Raw genomic sequence first — 24,071 nt, forward strand, 5'->3', positions numbered from 1 at the left:
CTGCAAGAAACTTGGCATAGAGTTTAGCACCCCCGTTAATTAAAGAGATAGGGCGATAAGAGCCTGATAATAAAGGGTCTTTATTTATTTTCAAGAAAACTATAATATGAGCAGCCAGCCATGATACATCCTGCACCGCCTTAGACAATATCAGAAATTCCTTTTTTCAGCCCACTGAAAAATACCTTAAAAAACTCCAAGGGGTTCATATCTGGCCAGAGGCCTTACCACTAGGCAAGGAGCTCAATGCTGTGATGATCTCTTCAGATGTAATGGGGGTTTCTAATTGACACCTTTCATCCTCATGCAGCCTCCCTCCAAGAGTTTCGCCCAGATATTGATTAATCCTGTGTTCTAAGGCATGGGGATCGTGGGCCTCCTGCTGGTATAATGTACAATAATATTCTTGAAATACCCTTAGCACTGCCGAGATCCCCTTAACTATCTGTCCATCAAATCTCTAGTCATCTTTTGTAAGACAAAAGCCTGCCCACCTTGTCACTAAATTCATAAGATTCCTGCCTGCATGTCTGAGCCTTAATAACATCCCGCTCTAAGTAGAACTGGGAAATTATGGCCCTTACTACAGCAATTTGATTCAAAACTTATTGCAAAAGAAGGTTATTCCTGGCCAACTCCACAATCTGTGATGCCAGCATAACCAACTCGTCCTGGGCAGCACTTATAAATTTGGAGCACAATTTCTCCTTGCTTAAACTGTAACTTAAAGTCTCCCCTCAAATTCCTGCCTTTAAGGCATCCCAAACCATCCCAATAGGAGCAGACTCCAGATTAGCTTTCAAAAAAATCTGGTATCCACTTTTTCATATGTGTAACATATGCCTGATCCAACAGCAGCCCCCGGTTAAATGACCAGCTCTTAGCATGTGGTTCCTTACTTAATACAGAAATTTCTATCACCAAGGGGCTATGGTCAGACATAATTCTTGGGTATTTTTCAACCATTAACCCCTCACACAGTGAAGCCGACAGTAAAAAAATAGTCTAACCGAACAGACTTCCTATGTGGATAGGAGAAAAAAGTATACCCGGGATCAGGAGCCTTACACTGCTGCCAAGCATCTACCAGTCCATGGCTCTGCACCAAAGTTTGTAAAGCCTGAAATACTTTCGGTTTCCTCCCCGTGTACCGTACCCGACTCTGCCAAGGCATACTGCTTTCAATGTGTATATTAAAATCCCCACAGATAATAAATCAGTAAGGTCCAAGCTGCAAGTTCTATATTAAAAAAGTCAATTACTTCCGGCTCATAAAAATTAGATCCATAGTTAGAACACAAAGTAAATCTGGATGTGCCAATAATACACTCCAGAATCACCCATCGACCCAATTTGTCCGCAGATCTCTTGACAACTTCTATCAATTTGTGTTGTGCCATTACTGCTACACCCTTTGTTGTAGTTCCTTGAGCAGTATGGGCCAGTAATTGATACCCAGGAATTTGCAACAAATGCTTTTTGGAGCCAATAATATGCATCTCCTTAACGCTACAAAACTCCTTTTCGTGCCGTCATTTAGCCCACTAGCGTTTATCATAGGAAATCACGGAATACTACCGTGCCCCATTTAAATCTCTGTTTACAAACACCTGAACCACTGCAGCTCCAATTATAAATGTACTAAATTCAAACCATTGGCTTACTGTGCATCTCCCCCTCCCTACCCTTCCTGACCCCCTCCACCCACCCCCTATAAAACCCCCAGGCCCACACCCTTCCCAGTACCCGCCACCCACCCAAACTCTCCCTCTACTCCTACCAAATGAGACAACCAGACTAAAGGTCTGTAAGATGGATAGGTACCCCTCCCCCCAAAACCCGGTGGCCTCTTATGATCCTAAAATCCTAATTCCCCACTGCCACTTAATATTAAACACCCAGGAAAAATTGAAATATTAAAAACATTACAACAAATTCCGGCAACCGCTCTCATGATACAGAAGAATTGTAGTCCAGTGCGCTTGGGCCCTTGGCCAACCATAACCAAGTCAGGGTTTACAAATACTCTTTGGCCTTAACTTCTGAAGAGAAGACCCATATCGTACCCTTATACACAGTTTTGAGATGGGCAGGATTCGACAGACATGCTTCTACCCCTTTCTCCTGAAAAAGGTTTATCATTTGCCTCAAACGCCAGCGCCGTTCCACAGTGGTGTGACAATAGGGCGAGTAAAAAAAAAAAAAAAAAGAAACACCCTTGCAATTAATTTTTGAGTCAGGGCGGGCTTTCTCAAAGACCGCTTGCCGCAGCAAATAGTTACCAAAATAAACAATTACAGCGCTTGGTCGTGACGGATTCGCCGTAGCCTCTTCCGCTCCCTTTGTTTCTTCAGATGCAATGGAAACCAGTGGGCTCTTTGTATCTCCTTCTCCCAGCCCAGCTTTCTACCTCGAGAAAAGCACTTTTGAATAGTTTAACAATGTAAACCCTCATATTGTGGCCTTCCACTCCCTCTTGAATCCCAAAAATAGGCAGATTATTGTGTCGTTGCTGATTTTCAAAAGCCTCCATCTTCCTCTGAATGTCTGTATGCTGCGACTCATGCACGGCTGGCTGCTGTGCCACTGCACCCACATCAGCCTCTAGCCTACTAGTGCGGGTCTCTATTGTAGCGATACGCTCTCCAATCTCTGAGCAAGTCTTTGCAATCTTACTTATTGAAACTTGTAGCTTCATGCTAGCAAGCCTGGCTTTCTTATTATCACTTTGAATCTGTTTATGTTGAAACAGAATTGTTTGATAAATAAGGTGCAGAGAAGGAAGTTCACAGTTTTCTGCAAAACCAGGGCCTGGATCCACGGGGCCCTTAAGCAGATTATCGGAGTTATCTTGAAGTTGCTAAGAAGCTGTATAGTCCCATGACATTGCTCTTGCCCCTCTTGCAGACTTTTTCTTTTTCTTCTTCTCCTTAGTTTTGTCCGTATTAATTTTCGCGAGGTTGGTTTTCCTAACTCCGTTCATGGACATTGTCTCATTCCACCCCACCCATGGAGGCCGTAGAGGCAGCGAAGCTACTTTTGGACTCTGGCTCAGTTGACGTACTAGAGTCATTCGCGTCCCCGGATTGATCCGATAATGAGAAAAAAAATTCTGCTACCTCCTTTTTTCCGGGTTCAGCATCCTTCACGGACCTAGTACTGATAGTAGGTTCATGACTACTCCCATGACTCCCGAAGCCTTCACCTTCCTGCGAGTGAGCAAGCGCCACCTCACCGTTCTACTTTGTATTCTCTGTGCCTTGTGATAGCACTGTATTTTCATTTCAACTGTGCATCAGAACATATGGGGTGCAATTCCCTCCCTCCCAATCACGACTGGGGAGCCCTCAAAAGTTAGAACTAAGAACTTTGTCACGTGGTCCAGTCAAGATAGAGCCCTCTGGAGCTGCATTCATATGATCACTAAAATCACTTATATCAGCACTGACCTCAGAGGGGTTGTTGCTGTTTGCAGGGTATGCCAGCCCGATGTTAGAATCGCCGCCTTCCAAACATTCCTGTGACTGCGACAATGTTATGGAGATAGTTGCCGCCCTCCTGACTGGGTGGGGTAGATGCTTTGTATGTTTAGGGCTTTGTAAACATCTCAGGGATAGTTTGCCCCTCACTATGGTGTGCGTCATCCTTAGTTCCAGCCCCAGGCTTGGCATCCACAGATTGAGACAACCGCTTGTTGAGAAATGTCCCCTGAGGTTTGGGGACCGGCTTCTGCCAAGTATTGGATGCAGCCCTTAGGGACAGGGGCTGTCTCCTCTCACTCGCACCGGCACCAGGTTTCGCTCAAGTGCTGCGGGGGTTCTTAGGAGCCATCGTAATGAAATTCACCTACTCCTGTCGCTCCAAACACCTATCTCGGATTTTGCCGAACCCCGGAACCAATTCCACCATTGTGAGCCCTTTCCTCTACTGCCAGCACGTCTGCACACCGACATTCCGACAGAGCTGAAGCGGCCTCGCAGACCGACGCTGTCACACAGCCGGTAACGCACCAACACTATGCCGATCAGTACGGCTGCATACGAATCCCGCAGTTCCTGGAGTGGGCAAACCCGCTTGCACTGCCCGGGTCGTGAGGGGAGGCGGCTCCCTACAGCAGCTTACTCGAACATGGCCGTCATCTTGTCTCTCGAGTTCAGCATTTCTGCTGTAAAAAAAAACTCTTTTGTTTGATTAAATACACCAAATGTTTGATCCATGTAAAATAAATCAAGCCCACATATAGGGTACACATGATCCATGCATGACTTGCCTCTTAGTTTACTAATAGCTTTGCCATCGGGGCAGGAGAGTTTCTCAGTTTATGTTTAAACACTCACTTTAAATAAATATATTACTAAAGCATGATGTGGTAGTGCACTGTCATTTACAGACAGTAAATTTCCAAGAAATGTGCAAAAATCTTCCAACCAACTTGCAGCTTTACTGATAAAACTATATAATGTATTAACAATAATCTGTGAAAATTGGGTTTCAGAAAACAGTTATCATTTGCACATCACAAAGTGACTTTGTTTTCATTCTATTAAAATATTTTTTTCATCACACAGAAGTACAAAAAAAATAGTCTTTCACTGCTACTGAAATATTTTGAAATGTTTGTAAAGTTGACTTCCTATATAAATGTTATGTGTTAGGAAAAATCTGATACCAAAAGCCTTTCACTTTACATAGGTCAGACAGTTCACCTCACAAAATCCTGGAACTCTGCAGTCACAAGGGAAAGTATTTGCATTGCAAGAAGGCAAACTGACTTTTGACCTCTGTCTCTGAACACAGAGCAAATGTGACAAGAATAAGATTTAAAGGCATCTTAATTGCTAATTTAGTTTCTGACTTAACAGAACATCAGTTCTTTGTCCCACTGGCCAGTGGGGTCCAGTGGAATCTAAAAATAGCTCAACCTCTCCAATGTCAGTGGTCAAGTAGATTTTTGGAAACCTGGCAAGAAGACTAGTTTAGCAGCCTGACCCTCCCTTGGTTTCACAGCACTGCAGACTGCCTCCCTCACACTTCAGTTGAAGCACTTCAACCATCTTCCAGGCAGGTTTGCATCCTCAGACACCTTGTAAGCCGTGGGAAAAGTGGGCTCTGGCCCTGGGTTCCAGCCTCTGCTGACCTTCAACAAATTGTTTTAAATACCGTTTGCCTTTCATTTTTTTTTTTTGTGGGCGATGTGTGAGTGTTTATTACAGACATTTTGCAGAGAAATGTTCTGTTTTATGCAACATCCATAAAAATTGTTTTCTTTTAGATCAAAGCAGGACCTCACATATGAGAAATGGGAGGGTGTCACAGAGATTATTTGCAACAACATTAGTGAGCAGCTGCTGTGTTACAATTTTGAAAACACATCCCTATTCCTAAATATTTCATGTACACATTTATAATTTTGACCAGTGCGTCTGCGCACTGTCAGTGACCTGGCCAAAAGGGCATGAAAGAGCTGAAATCTGGATCATAAATGTTCGGAACAGGACTCCCCAAAATCCTTAAGATGTGCCTGGTTTGTCTTATCACAAAAAGCAGGGGAACCGTTTCTCTTAAATTAAAAAAGTATGGGCAGGTATGCCTTTCAAAACACACACACACTTTGACCACTGTTCCAAGTGACTGCACATAAGCAGTGCTTGAAATCGAAAAATAGAAGTGCAGGTACTCTGTGAAGGGTACCTGCTTGTTTCCGAGAAGTGCCGGTACTCTCCAATTAAAAATATTAAGTTTTTCTTGAGAGGTGGAGGTACTCTCCCTCCCAAAATAATAAAAGTGTCGGTACTCCGTACCGGACAGTACCGGCCCATTTAAAGCACTGCACATATGAGAGATTGCCTCTTCCTCGTGAGCTCTGCCTGTCGCTCGGCATCCCACAAAGCCCGGGATGGAGTCGGTTCAAGCAGGCGCGGTTGTAACAAGTGTACTTCCGAGCCCCAGGGGTCAAGGAAGGGACCCCTGCTGAGACACCCATGCTAACCAAGGGACAGAAGCAGGCAGGGGCTGCCTATCCGTTTAGATCAGAAAAGTTAGCAATACCGCTCAAGATAAAACAATATGGCGCAGGTGTGGGCTCTGTGACGAGGGCTCATTACAGTAAGATAGCATGGTGGGTTCATGTGCCTGCTGCAGAGCTGCATGCAGAAGAGAAGGTCTCAGCGAGGCCGAGAGAGACTCGTGTTCGCCCCTCCATGGACTCTGAAGGAGTTTGTGAGGCAGGCGGGGTGGGGCGGGGTGACGTTATGCGCAGAAGAGACCCCGTTCTATATATTCCAGTACTGTACACGTGATGGTCATGTGGACAACATGCGACGGGCACCCACAGGAAGAAGCGTTGCACCCTGCCCTGCGCTGCTGCTGGAGGTTGGGGTGGCCGAGACGGGGCCCGGGTGCTGCCCGGGGGTGGGTTCCTAGGCCCCGGAGAGCTCCGCGCCTGGCACCCCTCTGGGCACCCCAGCCCCTGGCCCAGCTCTCATCCCCCTGCTGTATCTGTGTAACCCCAGCAGGTGCCCCACTCAGCAGCCCAAGCAGGAGGGAGCCCGCTGGACACAAACAGGCAGGCACACGCTCTCTCCCTGCCCCCTCCGTGCTGTGCCATGCACCGCCTGGCACCGAGAGGAGGCTGGAGTTAGCGCGCTCAACTTGGAAAAAAGAAAGTTATAAATGGCCTTAACCCCACCCATCCAGAGCCCCCTTTGCAGGACGTCATCAGGAGGACACCCACATTTAGGACAACTGAAGAAACACAGGTGTGCCAAGAAGTCGGATGTGGTGTGAGCACAGCTCAGCAGAGGGTATTGTAAGACCCGCTGTTTCAGACCCAGACAGGAGAGTTTAAATTCAATGAGAAATTATTACAAACCTTTAGTAATCTTGGGTGTAATTGAAAGAAACATTGGCCCTGCCCAGCATCCAATCTGTACTGTGTGCAGGGTAATGTTAGAGGGCAAGGGGGCGACCGGCCAAGCCCTGTGACCAGTTCTCAAGAAGTATTGCCCTGCCCAGAGATTACCGCAGGGCAGAGTATTACAGCTAAAGAGCGTGGGACTCATTAGGCGTTTCCCTGCCCAGAGATTACCGCAGGTGAGAGTATTACAGCTACAAAGTGTGGTATTCATTAAGCATTGCTCTGCCCAGAGATTATCGCAGGTGAGAGTATTACAGCTACAAAGTGTGGTATTCATTAAGCATTGCTCTGCCCAGAGATTACCGCAGGTGAGAGTATTACAGCTACAAAGTGTGGTATTCATTAAGCATTGCTCTACCCAGAGATTACCGCAGGTGAGAGTATTACAGCTACAAAGTGTGGTATTCATTAAGCATTGCTCTGCCCAGAGATTACCGCAGGTGAGAGTATTACAGCTACAAAGTGTGGTATTCATTAAGCATTGCCCTGCCTAGAGATTACCACAATTGAGAGTATTTTGGCTACACAACGTGGTACTCACTGAGCATTATCCTGCCCAGAGATAGCGTAGTACTCATTAAGCATTGTCCTGCCCAGAGCTTGCCACAGGCCTGAGAATTATGGTTAATGAGCGTGGTACTCAAACATTGTCCTGCCCAGAGATTACCACATGCCAGAGTACTTTGGCTACACAGCGTGGTACTCACTAAGTATTTCCCTGCCAAGACATTACTGCAGGCCAGAGTATTATGGCAACACAGTGTGGTACTCAATATGCATCACCCTGCCAAGAGATTACCGCACACCAGAGTATTTCGGCCATGCAGCATGCCCAAAACGTACAAGCTCTGAAGTTGGAGGTGCTATGTTACCACAAATTGTCAACTGCAATGATTACAAGGACTTGGGTCATAAGTAGAGCTCCTTTCAGCAGTGTTTTTAAAACTCCTGATGAATTATTTATTCTCATTATTTCGCAGCAGCAGCTCAACAGAACAAGACCTCTCCATGGAACTCCTCCTGGTAGCCAACAGACCTGGGGCCCACGCCCGCCCAAATTGGCCACGCAAAAACCTCAACATCATAGCGGACAACAGAGTCACAATTACCAAACAAGTGAATGCTATCACCTCCTCTTGTATCTTCATCCTACGTATGCTCAGTCACCCAGACCCTCATCACCAGCAGACTAGTCTACGGCAACACAATCTAGGTCTGCATGATGAATCAACTCTTACAAAGACTCCAAAACACCCAGAAAGCCGCCGTCAGACTCACCTTTAACATCCCTTGCAATGCGCATATCACGCCTAGTGCTTAATTTGTGCTGGTTGTTTCCAGTGCGGAGCACCAGCACTTATTTTTAAGGGCCGGTGCTTAATTTTCTGCCTCAAGCATTTATTGCGAGCAAAAGACACATATGGTTAAGATGGAGGGAGAGAAAAATGAAAAGCGTCACAAAGGGAGAAAGGAGAAAGTTGCAAGAGTGAGCTGAAGGGGAAGGGAGTGGCTGTAAATGGATTGAAGAGGCCCTAGATGGCTTCAGGATTTCGCTGCATCAGTATTCCGTGCTTGCACATTTAATTGCAGCAGCTGTGTTTATGAGGAGGGCTTTGGGCACCTAAATTAAGCACTGATCACGCCCCACTGGCTACCAATCCAGACTCCCCACCCAAGCATACAACACGCTCCACAACATCAGACCTGCCTACCTCAACCACCGCCTGAGCTTCCACCAATCCACTAGGCAACTGCGCTCAGCCTCACTCCAATGTGCATATACCCCGCATCCGCAGGTGCACGGACTCTCCTTTTCCTACATTACTCTCAAATCCTGGAACAACTTTCCACACCACACCTGGACCTGCCAATCCCTTCTTGAATTCCGCAAGAAACTGAAGATCTGGCTACTCAACCAGAAGCCCGATTGGCGTAATTATCCACTTAAGTGCCCTCAACCCCTCGTGTGATAAGCGCGCTAAACAAATCCTTCCAACATAACCCAACATTTGTGGAAGTCACATTATGAATAACAGAGCCTGAACATAGTAATATTTTAGAACATCACTTGAGAAATCACTGTCTCCCAGATGAAGATCATGTCGGGGGGCTTCGAGTTGTAATCTTGCCTGCGTCTTTGAAGTCACTCCCATTCTATTGCCTGAAGGCTTGCAGGGCGTCCAGCTGCAGAGAACGGTCTTCTCTGTGGTCACTCAGCCACGGCAGCCATAGCACCCGTTGAGCCCTCCAGAGCACCAGCCCTGGACCTTCAGTACTGGTCCAAGGGACGTAAGCGGCTCACCGGAACCAGTAACACAGGGTTGGCTCGCGGGATGATGACGTCCCTGCGCACCAGAGGTTTTATAAAGTGCTTTGCCCGCTTACTCCCTAGCAGCTAGCAACTCCAGCGCCTTGAGGCCCTCACAGGTGATTTGCTGTGCTTTATACATCTTGAGTGACTGAATGTAGAGGCAGTTTAAAAAATATATATGCCAAACTCCTATGGTCACATAATACCAGTTCCAAGTTATTGGCTTGAATCTTTGGGTACACCCACGAACTTGCACATTCTTGGGGGCTCTCAAATCCCTCTATGTCTCTTTCTACCCTGGAAGGTCCAAGGCCTGGAATAACTTCTTCCCAGAAGTGAGGGGGAGAAATCACCCTCAGATTTGCTGCAGGGGAAGGTTTTTCTTCAGGGGAAAATGCCTTCCCCTGAAGACAAAAAAAGCATTAGAAGCACAGGACACACCATTTCCACTGTGCACAATTTTTCGCATTGAAAACTCCACACAGGGGGAACAGAAGCCTCCTAAACAAAGTGTCACGACAGTCCCAACGAGTACTCCTGGAAGCCTGTGGCTTGCTCGCATTCCAGGTACACTGCTGTTACTGTTCATTAAGAAAAAAATGAAAGTATGCTTAGGTTGCAGTGGAAATCTGTGCCTGTACTTTTCAGTTTTTGTTCATGAACGGGGCCCACAGACATTGGTATTGTTGGAATATTGCAAAGCTTTCAAACAGTTAACTTTCCAAACCCTCGAACAAAGTTCACCAGCTATGAGATGCCCTCCTGGGATCCAGGTAAGGCCACAGCATACATTTGGGGGAAAAGCTGATCAAGGATTTCTTAGTGAGAAAGATCACTTTTGAAATCGTTTATTGAGCACTGATCGAATACGGGTTTATTCACAGATTATGTAAAGCACCAATTCTCAAAACTGTTCCCATCAAATTTCACCTAACTTGACATGCAGGTGTGATCTACGTGGACCATATGGACAGTGAAAAAAGCCTTTGTCACTCGCCAACAAAACAACTGAACAAGTTTAAGGCTTAATCATAGTGTAGGCGCACAAGAAGAACAGGTCTATATTCAGCCAGTCTCTGTGTGGGCAGCACAGAGAGGTTTACTAGCCAAGCAAGTTTTCAGACGGATTACTAGTTGGCCAAAACAATATAGGCATTCAGTAAAGAAAATGTTAAACTCTGATTCTCTCTATTTCCAACATATGGAATCTGACCTAGCCAACCACCCAACTGATTTAGTAAACAAAAAACAGTCCGTGAGCGCAGCTTTATTCAAACATTATCAACAAAAGTACATTTAAACATCCACATGTACTCAGACCACAGAATGTAAATTCAACAAACAGGTGTATATTTAACAGTATCACACTTGCAGGATTCAACTTAGGATATACAAGTGAAGCCTTTTTAATTAAAGGAAACAGCCTTCCAAGTCCTGGTTCTGTACTAAACAAACATTGGCAGAATACATTCTCAGACTTCTACTCCAAGCTGAACGCACTACACCAGTGGTTCCCAACCTGTGGTCAGGGGGCCCCTGGGTGTCCACGACTGCTTAGAAAATTAAATAATAGTAACAGATTAATAACGTGTATATAAATAAAGTGGCTAATTGTACAATTGAACATTTAAAAAGTACTGTAAACGTCAAGGAACTTGATATTGGAGGCTAAAAATTAAATTAGTACCGTTTGATTGGTGGGAGCTGGGCAGGTGCGTCAAACAGGATATAGTGTGGACGATGTGTGGCTTCAATTGAATTTGGAAAAGCTCCAACCTTCCTATTAAATTTGTATTTTTTTATTTACTGTTATATATATTTGTTTGCAAATTAAATATAATGTGTTACCACTTGCGTATGTGTTTGATGAATGCTTGTTTTAGTATATTTTGTGTATGGTTTTGCATTTCAAATAACCAACAATGTTTGGGACGCGTCCCTGCCGTCCACTAATTATTCGGTGGGGGGGGGGTTCCCAAATTCCAATAATGAGTCAGTGGGGGTCCCCGTGTTCCAATAGACACGAAGTGGTGGTCCACAGAAGCCAAAAGGTTGGGAACCACTGCACAATACAGATCCTTCCACTGGGCCCTCTAGGAAGAGATGGCCGGATTCAGAGGCCCAAGGTTTGCATTATTCCAAGACTGCACCCCCAGGTATTAAATAGGGGGAAATTGCCTGATGCAGATTTTCATAGGTTGAATATGGAATAATCCGCAGCACTGGAGATTATGCACCAATTACTGCTGAGTCTTGCTCGTTCCAACCCAATATCTGGCAAAATTAACAGGGTAAAACATTCCGAGTGCAGCATCACCTCAGTACTCGGGTTCCTGGACCGGGGGCAAATCATGCTTTAGGCCACCGTCGAATTGTAATGCACTGTTCTTAACAGGAGTCAGGAATGCGGAAGGGACGGGCTACAACAATTACACGTCATTCAGAGGTGCTGATGTACCGCAGATTTGACACGACAGACTGATGCAGAAGTCATAACTGATGCTGATTGGTCATTACCGAGGAGCCCTGCAGCACTCGCGGATACTGAAGGTACTGGTAGACCAGATGATGTGAGGGTTTTAAACAAGTTGGGCTTCAGGTACTTTGAGACTTTCTTTTTTAAGTATTGCAGTCTACGTCCATTGTAACTGTACTTTACTTTGAAACATTTTTTCTTTCATTAAACACACATATATATAAAAAAACGTGTTTTGTGTGTTACTGCATATCACATTTTGTAGCACTATAAATAACAAGTCAAACGAATGTGTCTCATGTTATCGACCCTAGAAGGATAACAGTCCCAAGCAGTGTCCTGCAGAAGTCTCATACCTGGCACACATAGCCATCTTATCATGTGAATTAGAAGATGGCCCGTGGGAGGACCTTTATTTAAGTGTCCTCAGACAACGTGGTCTCATTTAGGGCTGCATGTGAGGAATGGCTCCGGAGCCAGAAGAAAATACTACACAGCCCAGTCTGTACAAGTTTGCACGGAATTTTCACTTTTCTCAGGAAGGCAGAATTATTGTCAGTTTGCCTTTCATTTTCTGACTCTTGCCACCTGATGGCAGCTTGCATGCTCGGGCTTTAGCGGCAGAGGGCGCGTCATAGGCACCCTGCTGGTCATTTATGGATGGGGGGGGGGGGGCCATCATCATCCTCACCTGCTGACCCCCCCCCCCCTACACTTGTCAATTTTAGATGCTCGTCAGTCTTAATGCAAGCGAGGTTACTCCGCAGAGCTTGCGGGCAAACAGACATAAATGGAAACATCTTCTTGTGAATTGGGGGGGGGGGGGGGGGGGGGTTAATGGGTTTACTTGGGAGTGTCATCCCTCTAGCGCCCCCTGGAGCACAGCCACACCTGTCAGGAAGCCCCAGCTCAGGTACAACACTTACAGCCAGCCCTCTTTTTTAGCCAACAGCACTTTGCGTGCATGATTTGGAGCCCTTAACTAAGCACAAAACTACAAGTCCCAGAATGCAGTGTGTTTGGACAAATAAAAAAGAAGCCAGGGCTGCTTTAAAGTGCCAAATGATAGGGTACATATACAGCATACTGGATCCACATTTACCCAGCAAAACCACTAGGCCTCTGGACAGGCAAATGGGAAGCTTGGGTCTCACCCACCCCACTCCTAGAACACGGGGTGGGGGCTGGGCCACTCTACCACCCAGCAGCCCACGAGACTGCCATGCCACTGACAACTCCGACCAAGGGCCCCTGCAGAGCAACCTGCTGTGGCCCCCCAAGCAATGCCTTTAGCTATGTGTCGGGCTTGTCATGCCAATATCTGAGGCTTCCTGCATCTACACCCCCCCTTGTGCCCAATAATGTGTATAATGCTTTCCGAACAACAACATCACCCAGCCCTAGAAAACAGACCGTACAGCAAAAAGGGAATGATGCGTCTGCTGCTGAAAATCCCAATAAACTGCACAGCTCGAAGATTACCCCTTCCCCTCCCTCCCCCCCTCCACACACACGCAGAGCTGTGGTGTCAAAAGACGGTGGGTTATGTTGGCGCTTTTTTAAGCGGTTCCACAGCTGTGGGCATAGGGTGGGGGGGGGGGGGGGGGGGAATATAAAAAGTGCTATTAAAACCAGAGCCCCCAAGCGAAATCCAGTGGCACTTTAAATTGTATTAAGAAAAAAAAGATTCTGCACTATTTGTACTTACAAACCCAGAGTGTGTTGACTTGACAATTGCGTTTTTTGTTGCACTTCCCTTTCAGATGTACCAAGGGGGGCTCGCAAAAGAGGGCGATTCAGGAAACTTCCGCCTGAGAGCTGAGATCACAGCCACTGACCACACCTCATAAATGAATGATAAAACCTGGGGCATCGGGTTGGAGGGGGTCACCAGCGGCGGTAACAGTTGGGACTTTTTAGAGGGTCATTGGAAGGAAGGAGCATTACAATATGGGGGTTTGTGGGTGCATTACTGACTCAACGTTCCACTAAGATGAGATTTTAGAATCACTTCCTGGAAACTTGCTGGACTTCAGACTGGAAGATTTAAAGATTTTTTTTTTTTTAATTCCCTATCATCCACCAGGCCTGGAAAGAGCTGGGGTTACTTTGCATCCTGATGTTCACAATTTTACTAACTTTTTTGCAGGTTGCCGAAATAGGTTCCAAGCACAGGCAAAAGGTAGCCTGGCCATTAACATCAAATCCATCAGGCGAGTACCTGAGGCTCAGTGACAGAATGCGGATATAGTGCTTCGGGTTTGGTTCATCTCAGAATGTTCCATGTCTGCTAAAGGTTGCAAAACACACCTCTGGTTTTGCTAATTTTTAAAATGCACATACCAGCAGAACATTCATCATGGTTTCTTAATTGGGATTTGATTCTGGATGGGAAAAACTGGATCCTTTTCAAGTATCTCTTACTGACTAGAGGGGACTTGAATGTCCTTATTTTAAAAGATACATCTGAGGCACCCATCATCTGGAGGATAAACTCTGAGGGCGTAGCTGTGAATCCCAATTTGAAAAAAAACATTGATCATGTTTGACAAATATGGTTCGAGATCCCCAATCGGCCAGTAAGAACATGACAGTTTACTAGATCCTACATGCCGTACAGAAAAGCCATGCCCAGAGCTGGCTTTATGGCCGTTCCGGCCAATCATTTGTGACTAAGGGCCTCATTTAGATTTCTGCGGACGGGTTTCTCCTTCACAATGGTGATGGATATCCCGTCTGCCGAAAAATTAATTCCATTATTTCCTAAGGGATTTTTATTTCGGTGGACGGGATATCAGTCACCACTTATGGAGCAACTCGTCCATCAATATCTAAATTACGCCCTATTTAGGGAATTTCACAAAAGACCATAATTTGAAAGGAACTACAACCAGAAAGTATTACAGAATAATTAGGTAGCATTTTCTACATCAAGGACCTTCTCCCGGGTCAAGTGAATGAATTTAGGAGAGGTCATACTATTAGATAGAACCGTGTAAAGCTCACAAACAGTGTAGAGATGAGACAATCTGCAATATCCTTATATTGGGTTGAGACAACAAGGACTGGTGTGGTTTACCAGCACTCAGAAAAATTGTGTATCAACAATAAATAAGTATTGCTCCGGAGGTGCAATCTTTAAAATCAATTTCAAGAACAGTTACAAAGTAAATTTGATGACTATACACAGAGACAAGGGAGCATAAGAATGATCTTTTGAATGAATTATAATTTGACCAGACTCTCCTTTTGGGACACAGACAAAAACAAAAACACTTGTAAAACATAAGTACAGATATAAAAAACTCACTGAAAAAGAAACAAAATTAGGTGACATCAGTCAGTTGCTCCCTAAATATCATATGACAAAAATATTGTGTCCCAAATGTAGTTTACAAAATGATTACCCCATTAGAATTAATAATAAGAATCTCCATCTAGTGTTGGCATTTTTATACAAACAATATTTAGGTGATAAAGGGACGATGTTTAGACAATTATATTCTGACATACAACCATTTGAACAACTTGGCTGCATCGGATGCTAATGATCTTCTACCTCTAGGGGGCAGGAGGTGAGAATAAAGAGGTTAAACCACCAAGATACTTCAAAGGAGCCTTTCTGGAACTTAATTTTAGTGAAGAATTTTCGCCTAATAAATAATGGACTTTAAACCCTTTCTTCTTCCATGTTTTCTTCCTGACCCATCAGAACCAATTACTGCAAGTGATTAGTTAATCCAAACTTGGCTAAGGTGTTGATTTTAAATTTAAAAACAAATCTATCTCCTTTGGGGAATGGGGATTAGTGGGAGAGCGGATACACAAATTCCTCTAATTGCACATAATTTTGTATCTGAAGAATACAGAATGCCTTTATTTTAGGACTCTATAGCAAATCCATCTCTTAAACTAGGACCTGCCATGATATTCCTTTAGTGATTCTTAACTGATATGTTATACATATTTCTAGAGGCCACCATCACCTGGAGGTGGGGTATCCTCGAAGCTCAGCAGGTGTGAGCCTAGACAAACCTAGGGCCTGGAATAAGGAGATTGAAAAGTAGATCTTCAGCTGAAAAGGACATTGAGCTGTTACATCAGAACTGGATCACCTGCTGTAGGTCCTTCATAACTCAGTATTGGGGTATCAGCCAACACCTGATGCTTGGCAAAAACACATTCATTGCCGATTCATAAAAAATGGTGATTGCAAAAATGTGCCCAGTATTCATCAACTGGTTCCATCCAACATCCCAGATATTTGCTAACAGTCTCTTGGGTGAACTGGCAAGCTGGCTTGATGAAAGGATGTGCTATACCGACACCGAGCTGCCTCTAGGGCTGGGTTTCCAGCTCGTCCCAATGTTGGGTTGGCCATTAGTGTACTTCGCGATCTCACCTGCAAATATTCCCATATTTTTGACAAGGTCCACCATAATGTACCACTGCCAAAGTTCTCAGCACGGATGCCTTCGTTGAAAATGTGTCTCCTTTCGTGGAGACGGTGGAGGTCCCACCTTGCGAATAGTTGGGAAATGAGGATCTTACCATAGAAATGTCCAGAGGGGAGTTTGCTGCCAAACTGCTATTAAATCATTGAATACTCTCACTCCACAGTGAGGGAGCCACATCCACCTAGGATGACGCATTCATTCACCACCGTGCAAGCTACATCATAAGATGCGTTGGTTATCTGAGGAACAGGCCACCTTGATTCATTCAGGGCAGCCTCATGTTATAGTGACTGAGCTCAAATCTTCAAGACTGAGCTCTGATGAACACTGGGCATTGCTGAGACATTTTGCTACATCAGAGATTAGGCTAAATGCAATGATCACAACTCTTATGCATTACAGTATTGGGGGGGGGGGGTGGCTAATATTACTCCATTGCTTCCAGCCTCCAAAGCAGGGATCGTGCACTGATGTAGGTATTTATTCATTAAACAATGTTGTAGAGCGCTGCGTGTTGCATTGCGGTTACTTCAGGGCACTAGGGCTGGATCATGAAAGGTGCGAGCACGTGGTGGAGACCAGCCTGGGAGCCCACCACTGAGGTGGGGCACATGACAGTGACTAAAGCCCCCCCCGACCCCCCAATAGTGCACAATTATCGGCGGCACCTGCGCGAGCATGGAATGTTTCACCTTGAAATATCTGAAAGTCAATATAAAGCATTCAATATCTTATCAAATATAAAAAAAAGCAGATTCTATTTTGGAAAACATTTGGATGTGAGTTGTGCACACCAGGTGTGTAGTTGAGTGTGACACACTCTCCGTTGATGTTTTGTTGTGAACTCACACTTTGGGGTTCACCATTAAGCAGAGATGGGCGCGCTGGCATCCCGTGGGCTCAGATTAGAATGTCTGGGGGCTACAACCTTCAAGGTGACCTCCGTGTGTTCCCCGAGGCAGCCCTGTGATTAAGAGGCGGGGTACCGAGACCCGAGTCCAAAAAAAAAACAAAAAAACCTTACGGAGGAGACGAGAAATGTGATTTTTAAACACATAAACCCTTCGCTTTGCGCAGTAAATCCGCCCAGGGGACTGCTCGCCTTTCTATTCCTCCCGCGAGACGTCACCGGGTGTGTCATGAAGCTACCCAAGGCCAGGACCTCTGGAAAGGTAACCCAGGCCAGGACCATTCACGGAAGAATGTGATTTATAAACACTAGGTCATTAGATAAACCCCGCCCCCTTCTCTGTCTAAAATACACAACACTAAGTGCACACCGTGTACTCCTGCGCCTCTCACTGCACACACTGACAAGCCCTGACCCACCTTACTGCACACACTGACAAGACCTGACCCTCACTTGTCACACTGGCCGCTCTGGAGCACCGCACTGCACACATTGACACGCCCTGGAGCACCGCACTGCACACACCGTTTACCCCTGAGCCCCTCACTGCACACACTGGCAAGCCCTGAACCTCTCGTCGAACACACTATTCACTCCTGAGCCCCCTCACTGCACACAGTAGCCTGTTTCCAAGTCACTCACTGCACATACTGCGACCCCGGAGCCTTTGTTGCGGACACTGGCTACACCCGAGTCCCTCACTGCACCACCGTCTACTCCTGAGCCTGTCCCTGCACACACGGTTCACTCCAGAGTCACTCACTGCACACGATGCCTCCTCTCACTGGACACACTGGCTACTCCGCAGCCTCTCTCAGGACACGTCATCTGCTCCGGACCTTTCGCTGGGCGCAATGGCTACTTCGGAGCCCCTGGCTTCGTACACACAGTCAGTTTATCCCGAACCTCTCACTGAACACGGCGTCTACTGAGTCCCGAGCCCGCCTTTCGCTGCACACACTGGCTGCTCTGATCCTCTCGCTGCACACACCGGTTGCACACACTAGCTGCACACTCTGGCTAAGGAGCCTCTCGATGCGCACACTGGCTGCTCTGGAGCCTCCTACTGCACACACTGATTGCTCTGGAGCCTTTCACTGCACACACTGACTGCTCTGGAGCCTCCTACTGCACACACCGGCAGCTCTGGAGCCTCTCACTGCACACACCGGTTGCTCTGGAGCCTCCTACTGCACACACTGGCTGCTCTGGAGCCTCCTACTGCACACACTGGCTGCTCTGGAGCCTCCTACTGCACACACTGGCTGCTCTGGAGCCTCCTACTGCACACACTGGCTACTCTGGAGTGTCACTGCACACGCTGGTTGCTCTGAAGCCTCTCACTGCACACAGCGGCCACTCCCGAGCCTCTCGCCGCACATGCTGTATACTCCTAAACCACAGACTGTCCACTCCTGCGCCTCTCACTGTACGCATGGTTTAAACCCGAGTCCCCCGCTGCACACGCTGGCGACTCCGGAGCCTTTGTTGCGGACACTGGCTACACCCGAGTCCCTCACTGCACCACCGTCTACTCCCGACCCTGTCCCTGCACACACGGTTCACTCCAGAGTCACTCACTGCACAAGATTCCTCCTCTCGCTGGACACACTGGCTACTCCGCAGCCTCTCTCAGGACACGTCATCTGCTCCGGGCCTTTCGCTGGGCGCAATGGCTACTTCGGAGCCCCTGGCTTCGTACACAGTTTATCCCGAAACTGGCTACTTTCTAGCCTCTCACTGCACACACTGGAGCCTCTCGTTGCACACACTGGCTACTCTGAAACCCCGCACTGCACACACTGGCTGCTCTGGGGCCCCACACTGGCTGTTAAGGAGCCTCGCGCTGCACACACTGGCTGATCTGGAGCCTCGCGCTGCACACACTGGCTGATCTGGAGCCTCGCGCTGCACACACTGGCTGACCAGGAGCCTCTCGCTGCACACACTGGCTGACCAGGAGCCTCCTACTGCACACACTGTTTGCTCTAGAACCTCATACTGCACACACTCGCTGCTCTGGAGCCTCTCACTGCACACACTGGCTGCTCTGGAGCCTCCTACTGCACACACTGGCTGCTCTGGAGCCTGTCTCTGCACACACTCGCTGCTCTGGAGCCTCCTACTGCACACACTGGCTGCTCTGGAGCCTGCTACTGCACACACTGTTTGCTCTAGAACCTCTACCTGCACACACTGGCTGCTCTGGAGCCTCCTACTGCACACAGTGGCTGCTCTGGAGCCTGTCTCTGCACACACTCGCTGCTCTGGAGCCTCCTACTGCACACACTGGCTGCTCTGGAGCCTCCTACTGCACACACTCGCTGCTCTAGAGCCTGTCTCTGCACACACTGGCTGTTAAGGAGCCTCTCGCTGCACACACTGGCTGACCAGGAGCCTCTCGCTGCACACACTGGCTGATCTGGAGCCTCTCGCTGCACACACTGACTGACCAGGAGCCTCTCGCTGCACACACTGGCTGATCTGGAGCCTCTTGCTGAACACACTGGCTGCTCTGGAGCCTCCTACTGCACACACTGTTTGCTCTAGAACCTCTCACTGCACACACTCGCTGCTCTAGAGCCTGTCTCTGCACACACCGGCTGCTCTGGAGCCTCTCACTGCACACACTGACTGCTCAGGAGCCCCTCACTGCACACACTGACTGCTCTGGAGCCCCTCACTGCATATACTGGCTGCTCTGGAGCCCCTCACATTTCACGCCGTCTATTCCTGCGCCTCTCACTGCACACATCGCCTGATCCGGAGCCTCTCATAGCACACACGGTCTGTTACTCAGCCTCTCACTGCACACTATGGGTATTCCTAAACCAGTGATGTACAGACCCCCTACTCCCTAGCCTCTCACTGCACGCACCGTCATCTTCGGGACTTTTCCCTGCATAGCCAACAACCTAACCAAAGCCACCTCTGCCCCCTCCTTCCTCAAGCAGCGGCGCTGCCCTGCCAGTGCCCCTGCGTAGTGTCGCCATCGCCCTGCTTTCACCTCAGCCTGACCTGGCACTCCTCCCTGCACACCCCAACCTAACCCCATGCACACACGCTAAAACTGGCTTGTAAAGGGAGGGGGTGGACCAACCTGTGAGGAGGGGGTCAGCCCCACGAGGCCTGCACTGGTGATGGGGTCACTGGATGGTGGCAGAGGGCATCCTCCCCACAGGAGTATTCAGGTCCTGCTGTCCCCGTGGCTCCGGCTGTCCCTGCTCCGCGTGAAGTTCCTGCACTCCAGCAAGTCCTGCCCCTTTCCCTGTAGTTCCTGCACCTCCTCTCGTGACCCTCCTGCTACTCAAGGTCCAGTCCACGTGCTGGCGCGGGCCTCTCTACGGTCCTGCAGCTCCTGCCTGGGGGGTCTGGCCCGTGGATCAGCACGTCCTGCAACCCCCTGCAGGTCCCAGTATTCAGCTCCTCCTCCCAGCTCTGCACTTCCTGCAGCCTGTACCCGCAGGCCCTGCTGGCAAGGCTCCTGTTCCTGCTAGGAAGGCTCCCGTTCCTGCTGGGATGTCTGCTGTTCCTGCTTGCACTGGCCCTGTTCCCGCCGGGAAGGCTCCTGTTCCTGCCGGGAATGTTGCTGTTGGGAAGGCTCCTGTTCCTGACGCCCCCTGTTCCTGCCGGGACGGCCCCTGCAGCTCCTTACTCTGGTGGGGCCCTGCACTTACTTCCTGCAGCTCTCCCTGTTCTGCTGCTCCTCTCCTGAGCACTAAGGACAGTCTCTGGAGACCCCGGAGCAGGCTCCCGACACCCCCAACCCTCCACCACGGACTGGCTGACTCCAGGCACCGCGCGGGAGAGAGGAGGACTGCCCTCTCCCGGGGAGAGGGAGAGTCAAGGGGCGGGTCTGTTAGGCAGGGCCGCTCCTCTGTCCCTCCCAGCCCTGCTGTGGGCTCAGAGCAAGAGACAGCCCCTGTCAGCACTGCAGAGAGTCCAGCACCCGCATGGAGAGACATCTACAGGAGACAGCCCTTGTTAGAATTACTGAGAGCTCCACAGCATGAGACAGCCTCTGTCAGCACTGCAGAGAGCCCAGCACCCGCAGGAAGAGACATCTACAGGAGACAGCCCTTGCTAGCACTACTGAGAGCTCCACATCATGAGACAGGTCCTGTCAGCACTGCAGGGAGCCCAGCACCCGCAGGAAGAGACATCTACAGGAGACAGCCCTTGCTAGCACTACTGAGAGCTCCACAGCATGAGACAGCTCCTGTCAGTACTGCAGAGAGCCCAGCAACAAGAGACATCTACAGGGGACAGCCCTTTCTAGCACTACTGAGAGCTCAACAGCATGAGACAGCCCCTGTCGGCACTGCAGAGAGCCCAGCAGCAAGAGACATCTACAGGATGCAGCCCTCGCTAGCACTACTGAGAGCTCCACAGCATGAGACGGCTCCAGTCAGAACTCTGCAGAGAGTCCAGCACCCGCAGGAAGTGACATGTACAGGAGACAACCCGTGCTAGCACTACTGAGAGCTCCACAGCACGAGGCAGCCCCTGTCAGCACTGCAGAGAGCCCAGCAACAAGATACATCTACAGGAGACAGCCCTTGCTAGCACTACTGAGAGCTCCACAGGATGAGACAGCCTCTGTCAGCACTGCAGAGAGCCCAGCAACAAGAGACATCCACATGAGACAGCCCTTGCTAGCACTACTGAGAGCTCCACAGCATGAGACAGTCCCTGTCGGCACTGCAGAGAGTCCAGCACCCGCAGGAAGAGACATCTACAGGAGACAGCCCTTGCTAGCACTACTGAGAGCTACACAGCATGAGACAGCTCCTGTCAGCACTGCAGAGAGCCCAGCAACAAGAGACATCTACAGGAGGCAGCCCTCGCTAGCACTACTGAGAGTTCAACAGCATGAGACAGCCCCTGTCGGCACTGCAGAGAGCCAGTAGCAAGAGACATCCAAAGGAGACAGCCCTTGATAGCATTACTGAGAGACTAAGAGCCAGAGACAGCTGCACAAGACCACCAGAACCCCTCTGCCCTCCCAGCACTGCTGAGGGCTCCACAACATGAGACAGCCCCTGTCATCACTGCATAGAGCCTGCAGCATGATACATCTACAGGAGACAGCCCTTGCTAGCATCACTGAGGGCTCAGGAGCCATAGACGGCTGCACAAGACCACCAGAACACCCTTGCTCTCCCAGCACTGCTGAGGGTTCCACAGCATGAGACAGCCCCTGTCAGCACTGCATAGAGCCTGCAGCATGATACATCTACAGGAGACAGCCCTTGCTAGCATCACTTAGGGCCCAGGAGCCATAGACAGCTGCATGAGACCACCAGAACCCCTCTGCCCTCCCAGCACTGCTGAGGGTTCCACAGCATGAGACAGCCCCTGTCAGCACTGCATAGAGCCTGCAGCATGATACATCTACAGGAGACAGCCCTTGCTAGCACCACTGAGGGCCCAGGAGCCATAGACAGCTGCACGAGACCACCAGAACCCCTCTGCCCTCCCAGCACTGCTGAGGGCTCCACAGCATGAGACAGCCCTTTCAGCACTGCAGAGAGCCTGCAGGATGATACATCTACAGGAGACAGCTCTTGCTAGCACTACTGAGGGCTCCACAGCATGAGACAGCTCCTGTCAGCACTGCAGAAAGCCCAGCACCCGCAGGAAGCGACATGTACAGTAGATACCCCGTGCTAGCACTACTGAGAGCTCCACAGCATGAGACAGCACCTGTCAGCACTGCAGAGAGCCCAGCAACAAGAGACATCTACAGGAGGCAGCCCTCGCTAGCACTACTGAGAGCTCCACAGCATGAGACGGCTCCCGTCAGCACTGCAGAGAGTCCAGCACCCGCAGGAAGCGACATGTACAGGAGACAGCCCGTGCTAGCACTACTGAGAGCTCCACAGCACGAGGCAGCCCCTGTCAGCACTGCAGAGAGCCCAGGAACAAGAGATATCTACAGGAGACAGCCCTTGCTAGCATTACTGAGAGCTCCACAGCATGAGACAGCCTCTGTCAGCACTGCAGAGAGCCCAGCAACAAGAGACATCTACATGAGACAGCTCTTGCTAGCACTACTGAGAGCTCCATAGCTTGAGACAGCCCCTGTCGGAACTGCAGAGAATCCAGCACCCGCAGGAAGAGACATCTACAGGAGACAGCCCTTGCTAGCACTACCGAGAGCTCCACAGCATGAGACAGCCCCTGTCGGCACTGCAGAGAGTCCAGCACCCGCAGGAAGAGACATCTACGGGAGACAGCCCTTGCTAGCACTACTGAGAGCTCCACAGCATGAGACAGCCTCTGTCAGCACTGCAGAGAGCCCAGCAACAAGAGACATCTACATGACACAGCCCTTGCTAGCACTACTGAGAGCTCCACAGCATGAGACAGCCTCTGTCAGCACTGCAGAGAGCCCAGCAACAAGAGACATCTACATGAGACAGCCCTTGCTAGCACTACTGAGAGCTCCACATCATGAGACAGCCCCTGTCGGCACTGCAGAGAGTCCAGCACCCGCAGGAAGAGACATCTACAGGAGACAGCCCTTGCTAGCACTACTGAGAGCTCCACAGCACGAGACAGCCCCTGTTAGTACTGCAGAGAGCCCAGCAACAAGAGACATCTACAGGAGACAGCCCTTGCTAGCACTACTGGGAGCTACACAGCATCAGACAGCACCTGTCAGTACTGCAGATAGCCCAGCAACAAGAGACATCTACATGAGACAGCCCTTGCTAGCACTACTGAGAGCTCCACCGCAAGCGACAGCCCCTGTCAGCACCGCAGAGAGCCCAGCAGCAAGAGACATCTACAGGAGACAGCCCGGGGAGAGGGAGAGTCAGGGGGCGGGTCTGTGAGGCAGGGACCCTCCTCTGTCCTTCCCAACCCTGCTGAGGGCTCAGAGCACGAGACTGCCCCTGTCACCACAGCAGAGAGTGCAGGACCCGCAGGTAGAGACATCTACAGGAGACAGCCCTTGCTAGCACTACTGAGAGCTGCACAGCATGAGACAGCTCCTG

General features: G+C 49.1%; 1 protein-coding gene across 1 annotated transcript in view; it reads right to left on the reverse strand.

Annotated features, from left to right (window-relative positions):
* STXBP6 (syntaxin binding protein 6) overlaps positions 1 to 20,909 on the reverse strand; it is a 377,445-nt gene extending 356,536 nt beyond the window's left edge. Inside the window, exon 1 of the mRNA XM_069209042.1 lies at positions 20,171 to 20,909. The gene's annotated coding sequence lies outside the window, so the exon portion shown is untranslated. The remainder of the gene's footprint in view (positions 1 to 20,170) is intronic.
* Positions 20,910 to 24,071: the final 3,162 nt, after the last annotated feature.

This window comes from Pleurodeles waltl, chromosome 9 (assembly GCF_031143425.1).
Source record: "Pleurodeles waltl isolate 20211129_DDA chromosome 9, aPleWal1.hap1.20221129, whole genome shotgun sequence".
Lineage (NCBI taxonomy): Eukaryota > Metazoa > Chordata > Amphibia > Caudata > Salamandridae > Pleurodeles > Pleurodeles waltl.